This window comes from Panthera leo, chromosome A1 (assembly GCF_018350215.1).
Source record: "Panthera leo isolate Ple1 chromosome A1, P.leo_Ple1_pat1.1, whole genome shotgun sequence".
NCBI classification, from domain to species: domain Eukaryota; kingdom Metazoa; phylum Chordata; class Mammalia; order Carnivora; family Felidae; genus Panthera; species Panthera leo.
Genome location: NC_056679.1, coordinates 197,874,566 through 197,882,591, shown reverse-complemented (window position 1 = coordinate 197,882,591; position 8,026 = coordinate 197,874,566).

Below are 8,026 nucleotides of genomic sequence, written 5' to 3'. Positions count from 1 at the left end.
CACAGTTATTCTAACTAAGGAGCTAGGAAGCTGGGATATTAGCCACTGACATCCCGACCATCATTGCTGAAGAGTCCCCCCCAGGGTCATTAACTTTCTTGCACTTCCGGCTTGTCCTGAGTAAGGGCTAAATGAACTCTGACAGTTAGAAAAGAGAGCACCCCCAGGCAAAGTTATAGGTTTTTGAGTAAGCAGCCTTCTGTACGTTGAGGTGAATGCCAAGGGAATATGGCTGCCACAGCGTCTGCTATGACTGATTTGTAGGTACTCACCAAACCCCTTCAGTATCATTCTTGACTGTTCTTCCTACCGCAAAGGCTTGGCTAAAATGACTACCTCACTCAGATGATAAGTGAATTGGCGATGAGATTGGTAATGACTTACACGATTACATTTACTACATCTATATAACACATTTGATTGTAACACAGTCTTTAATGTCATTATCTGGGGCTGAGATTTTCAGGCACTGTGTCAGCTCTGGATTAAAGGACCCTTTTAATACCCTAAAAATCACACTCCATAAGTAGGTTCCAGAAGCAGGCCCTATTTGAAACTTCTAAGGTATCTAATGGTCTCATAGGTAAGCCCTATTGGTCATGCCCAATGACTGCTGCTTACATCCAATTTCCCCCCTTACATCATAGCTAACATTGGTCAAATGGTGTCAGGCATTCGTCTAGGAGTTTTACTTGTACTAACTCATTCAGTCTTTACAATGACACCATGATGTAGGTGCTATAATTATCCTCGTTAGAGAGGATACAGAGTACAGAGGTATAGAGATTGATAACTTGTTCAAGGTCATTTAGCTACTAAGTGATAGAGCATGGATTCAAGCTCAGATCATCTGACTCCAGAGCCCTCTGTCCTACAAACTCCTTCCTGGATCTGGCAAGTACAAAACTCATGGTCCAATACTACCAAGTATGAGTCGCAACTCCTGCCATGGGGTTTCCTTCAGCCAATTATGCTGACTATTTTCAAGTCCTACCACTCCCCCTTACCCCAACACATACTTCACTAGTCCCTTTCCCATGTCCTGGAAGGACTGAAAATGTCACATTGTAGTAGAAGGTTGCTTCAGAGAATCAGCAGTATTGATTATAAGGAGCGTAAACTAAGACCAAAGAAACAAATGAAGGTCCTACCCACTCCAGATGCACACGGAGGAAAGAGCTCTAAACTCTGGAAACTGGTGAAATACGGGCTCTGATCCCAACTGTGCAACCTTAACTACGTCACTTCATCAGGCAGAGCTTCCATTTCTTCATCTGCCACAAAGTTTGGACTACCCGTGCATAAGTTATAGACGTAATTTTATATATAACATAGAATATATTTATATAACATATATTTATATATATACATATTTATATAATAAATTGCATATGTTATTTATTTATTTAATCTAATTTTTCTGGTTGTTTTCAAAGGAAGGATTGTTTTGATACAAGCTAGTCTGTTGTGGCTGAATGCTAAGGTCCCCAACTTACCTTAGAAAAAGTGGAGGGTCTACTTAGATTTGCTTATTGTACTGACTGCTGAAGATTTGTTGTGGCTCTGTAACCACAGAGCCATTCCTCTTGCCATCCCATTTGTCTCACATATTTTACAGTTATATACGGACTTCTCACCTAAACTCTAGTAATACCTACTGGTTAAGAGACTGCTTATTTCCAGGAAAAATGAGACTCGAAAACCTTTTTTTTTTTATTTTTTTTAAATGTTTATTTATTTTTGAGAGAGAGACAGAGTGTGAGTCGGGGAGGAGCAGAAAGAGAGGGAGACACAGAATCTGAAGCAGGCTCCAGGCTCTGAGCTGTCAGCACAGAGCCGGACACGGGGCTCGAACCCCCAAACCGCGAGATCATGACCCGAGCTGAAGTTGGACGCTTACCGACTGAGCCACCCAGGCGCCCCTGAGACTCGAGAAACTTTAATGTTTCATCCAATTATAAGGTTTGGTGATTTTATGTTTCTAAAATACTAATTATATCAAGTTTTTATTGAACTCCTAAAATTTATTATTCTTATTTGTTTGAGGCTTATAAGATATGAAACAGTTCTGTCATTAAACATTCTTTTAAATAGTAAAGTTATATGATTTATATTAACTATATTATTTTTCATTCTTTAATGGAAGCCTAGGAAGATGGTTAACATATAATAGGATGTCATGTATGGAAGTGTATTTTAAATACACACACTGATGAGAATAATCAGAGTGCTTTTATAGTAATAGATTCCTAAGATCACACCATTCATAAGCATTAAAATTTCCAGGATAGGCTCATTGGGTTACAGTCGATTAACAAGTGCATCCTATAAACCTTATGATCAGGGAACTTCAGAATACAGTGTGTGTTTTTGGCTGAATGAAATACAGCATCTAAACAGAAATCCTGTGAGACATCTGATGTTTGGGAAACAGGCAAGGAGAATTGAAGTTGCTCAATGAATGTATAAGTAAATAGTAGGCTTTTATTCATCCCTCCCATCCTCAAGGTAGTTTAGGCAGCTTGAAAACAGTGTGACCAAATTGTTTCAAGCACTTGTAGAAATGTTATCAATAGGCTATGCAATACTTTGCTTTAGGTAGTAGATGCACAAGAACTATTATTTGTCAATATCTGCATTAAAGCATTTTAAAACTTCAACATACATTATTAAATGTCTACTATATGCCAGTCACAGTGAGAGACTGTAGGGATAGAATGGTAAACAAAACAGATAAGCTCATTTGCCTCAAGTAACTTACACTCAATTAGTGAATAACATACCAAAAAGTCAGTTTGAACTCATGTTGTTCATTCGAACAGTCTCTACCCTGAAATGTATGTTTATCCTCATAAGCCCACTTTTTACCAAAGCACAGTTCTTTCCAGTTTTGGTCTTTCAGTTGGCAACTGTGTCTCTTTGCACAACCACTACTGTTTTGTTATTTAAGCACTTCTTTATTTTCTGGCACTTCAAGATGCCTCAGGCGCAACTTGTTTATTTCCTGTTTATTTCCTCAGTCTTAAAATCAGCCATTTCTCTAAAAACCCCCACTTCCTTTCATTGGAGGCTGAGATTAGAAATCACAATCTACGTGTTAGGTATGCTGTTGGCTGCGGGGTATCATTGTTCCCAGGCTCTCTCAGCTGACAGAACAAAGAGATGTATGTGTATGTCCTCCACATTTCTAACGGACAAACAGAGCCTGGGTCTATTTCCTAAAAGTTTCTAACATTTTACTACTTGCAAAGGAACTTCTCCAATATCTAGACTCCAAATTAAGGTCAACTAGTCCCTTTTCCTTACCCCAACCCAAAGATCAATCCGATACAACATGTAAACAGAAGACCTCCTAACTACGTGAGAAAAAGTGTAGGAATAAAGTCCTCTTTTCACACGTAAGAAGGAGCTACTTAGTCTCCCAGTCCTTTGGTAAGCCTACAAGGATGCTTATTGCATTTAAAGAAAATGTTTACCTTTGAATCTCAGTATTTTCCTCAGGAAAATAGAAACTACATCGTTTCTGGAAGGAATGTTATACACCAGGCTACCTTCCAAGATCCCGCACGTGACCTACTTCACACAGAGAAGGTAGGGAAGATGGAAGTTGATAGCTCTGGAGATTGGTTATCTTGTTTGACTTTTTTCCTCATTTGCACAGATCTGCCTGAGGAGTTCTTTAATCTATTTGTGTATGAGGAGCTTGATGGAGTAAAACAAATGAATAAAACATTGGGGTAGTCTGTGTTCTGCCTAGAGGCTCTCCAGTAGCTCGTGCAAGGTTGAAGACAATTTGAAAACAATTTGATGTGATAAACCCAGAACTATAGGGAAGGGAAAAAAGTAAAAAGAGTGGTTATAGATTCTAAGATAGAGAAACAAGTGGCCTAGGAAGGGGCAAGAGAATCAGAGCTAGAAAAAGTTCAAGGAACTATAACTAGACACAGGCATGACCTCCTAAAAGTTTTCTACACTACAAGCACATTAGACTCAATTGAGTTATTTATTTTTTATTTTAACCTTTTATTATCAGATGATTGGAGATTTAAATAAGGTTTATAACTATTTTTGATCTATACTCTATAATATTGTAATACCTGTATAGAATTATGCTATTTCTACTATCAAAATTGTCTAGGAAATTATTTTTTTAACTTCAACGCTATTTTGTTAAATTACAAGATTTACCCATTAGGAGTCAAAATAAAATTGTTCAAACAAGTTATTAGAGTCACAATTTTTGTCTTTTATACTTTCAAGGATTTCCGTCTAAAAACATGATATATCTCCCTATTTTTGTAAGTCTTCTATCTGTGAAGAAAGCATTTCTCTCTGATTAAATTAATGCATAGTTATTTTGTCTTCTGTAAAATTACAACTTTGGAGGGCAAAGATGATTTGCAAAATGTCCTAACATAAAATCTATCTTTTGAAATTTGATATTTTATGGAAACTATATCTGTATAGAGAAAGGTAAATAAAAATAAAAGAGCTTGTTTGAAGTAGTGATGAGTGAATCCTTCACATCTAGCCTGTCACATCAATTTAGAAGTTCCCAAAATAATGCTGGCTTGAGAAAGGTGAATTAGATGCTCATTACATTCCTGTTTCCAACATCCTGAAATCTATGATGCTTAGGAGTGTGTTTTGGATATTGAAGACAAAGAATCAACTTTACAGAGAACAATAAAAACAGAAAACTAACCATGGAACTCCATGGAGGCAGGTCATTTCAATTATCTGGGAAATCAAAGAAGCTAAACTTTGAAACTGGAGGCAGGTTTGAAATCCTCTTCTAACTGTGTAAAGGTGAAAGGATGTGGCCCAAAACTGGATCCTATCCCTAAAGAGGTCAAAGACGGACATGCTCAGAGCATCTCATGTTGGAAGATATGTAACTTCAAAGTATATAGTAAATAAATCATAAAGGAATAAAAATGGTATTCTAGAAAAAAAAGGTTTAATGAAATAAAGTAGTAATGGAGGAATCGAGGAGAGAATGGACAATTGATAAATAACAGAACAGAGGTAAGCCTTAACTTACCATGAATTACATGAAATGTAAACGGAACTAAACACTTCAGTCAGAAGGCAAAGATTTGCAGAACAGATTTTAAGAAAAAATGAACCAACTGAATGCTGTCTACAGCACCCACTTTAGATTTAAAGACACAAACAATGTGAAAGTAAGATAACGTAAAGAGATATGCCATGCAAATAGTAACAAGAAGGGAGCTGAAGTAGCTATCCTAACATCATATGAAATATAAGACAAAAATTATTAATCGATAAAAAGAAGAAAATTTTATGAGAAAGGGGCCAATCCATTAGAAAGGCATAAATTAAAACATATGTTCACCTAATAACTGAGCCTCCCACACATGAAGGAAAACCTGACAGAACTGAGAAGAGAAATAGACAATTTGACAGTAATACTTAGAGACTTCAGTATTCCATGTTCAATGAGATAGAAGAAGTAGGCAGAAGACCCACAAAGAAATGAAAGACTTGAAGATTAGTATAAACCAATTAGATCTAATGGATATCTACAGAAAATTCTACCCCAAAAGAACAGAATATTATTTCTTCTCTAGCACACATGAATATTCTACAGGATATAACAAATGTTAGATGATGAACATTTGTTAGATGATGAAATAAACTTGAATAAATTTCAGAGGGTTGTAATTGCAGAAAGTACGTTCAGTGACTTTCTTAATTTCTGTCCACAAAAAGGCATGTGCAATTTTGAGTGGGTTGAATCTATAGATCATTTTGGGAAGTACGGCCATGTTAACAATATTAAGTCTAAAGCATGTGCCTGGGATGTATTTTTAGTCATGTAGGTCTCCTTGAATTTTCTCAACAATATTTTGTATTTTTAGGCATATAAATCTTATACTTCTTTGTTTAATTTATCCCCAAGCAATTTATCATTTTAAAGCACTGCTGTAATTGGATGTCTGCGTGCAAAATAATGAAGTCGGACACCTTCTTACACCATACACAAATATCGACTCATGATGAATCCTAGACTAAATGTAAACAAGACAAGAGCTAAAACTATAAGATCACCTAGGAGAAAACGTAGAAGAAAATCTTCCCGACCTCAGATAAGGCAATTATTTCTTTGATTTGACACCAAGAATGCAAGCAACAAAAGCAAAAGTAGATAAATTGGACTTCACCAAAACTAAAAGCTTTATGCTTCAAAAGACACTGTAAAGAGAAAAAGCAATCCACAAAATGGGAAAAAGTATTTACAAACCATATATCTAATATTCCTTTTATAATGAAAAAAGGGCCAAACCTTTTTTTCATTATAACATTTTCTTCTTTTTACCAATCAGTAAGAGACATGTATCCAGAATAAAAGAAGATATATAAATACACAGATATACACACAATGGAATATTACTCAGTTATCAAAAAGAATGAAGTCTTGCTATTTGCAACAACGTGGGTGGAACTAGGATGTATTATGCTAAGTGAAATAGGTCAGTCAGAGAAAGACAAATATCATATGACTTCACTCATATGTGGAATTTAAGATAGAAAACAGATAAGGGAAGTGAAGCAAACGTAGTATAAAAACAGGGAGGGAGACAAACCGTAAGAGACTCTTAAATACAGAGAGTAAATTGAGGGTTGCTGGCAAGGTGTTGACTGGTGGAAGGGTAAAGAGGTGAGGGGCATTAAGGAAGACACTTGTTGGGATGAGCACTGGGTGTTATATGTATGATGAATCACCAAATTCTATTCCTGAAATCATTATTACACTCTATGTTAACTAACTTGAATTTAAATTTAAAAAAATAATAATAAAAAAAATTTACGAGACTTGTATCCAGAATATATAACAACTCTTACAACTCAACAACAAAAACACAGTGTTTTTCTCAACAATAAAAAAATTAAATTTAAAAATGGGCAAAGTATGACATCAATAACATTAAGTATGGGAGAAGTTAAAGTGTAGTTTGTATGTGTTGGAGTTAAATTATTATCAGCCTAAAATAAAACCAGAAGATGTCTTATGTTAGCCCCATGATAATCAAAAAGAAAATACCAAAGAAGATACACAAAAGAAAAAGAATGAAATCAAAGCATAACACAGCAACAAATAATAGCAGGGGATTTTACTACCCTACTTTCAATAACAGAACATCCAGACAGAAGATCAAAAAAAAAAAAAAAAAAAAAAAAAAAAGATTTAAACAACACTACAGACCAAGGGGACCTAACAGATGTATCACAACATTTCACGCAACAGAATCAGAATACACATTCTACTCAAGCACACATGGAACATTCTTCCAAGATAGGTCACATTTTAAGTCATGAAACAACTCATAACAATTTGAGAATATTGAAATCATATCAAGTATTTATTTTCAACCATACATATTCATCCAGCTGAGTCTCTTTTATTGATACATGAGTGAGGAGCTTTAGTGGGTAAGATAGGGGGGCTGCAGCAGACAAAACACATCTGCGTCCTCCCTGGAGGCTATAAAGTGGGTCATGCAAGATGCCTTACAAATATTTCACAATGCATCTTTCCTCAGCAGGAGACTTGGAGACAATTTAATCTGATGAGCCCTGCAGCATGAGAAGAGAAGAAGGTAATGCGTGTGGTTATGGATTATAAGATAGAGAAGATATGTGAAAACTCCAGGCACGTGAGTTGGAAAGGAACCAAAGCATCAAATGGGAAAAAGGAGTTTGCAAATGCTTATTCAACAAGCATTTAAATCCTTAGTAGTTTTAAAAACTCACCTGGGGACATTTTGAAGCCTGAGGATGTACTAACTCACCATCAAGATTGTGAATCGATTATTAGTACATGAGTCTTTACCATTGGTGTGTTTTACAAGATCCTACTCAAAATTTAAGTGCAGCCAGGTTTGAGAACCCCTGAGACAGAGTACAGAATGTGAATTCTCGGATAGGAGAGAAGAAAAGTTGGGGACAGAAGTTGAGACCAAGCAAGAAACTGGCCTATATTATATGTTAAATAAATTTA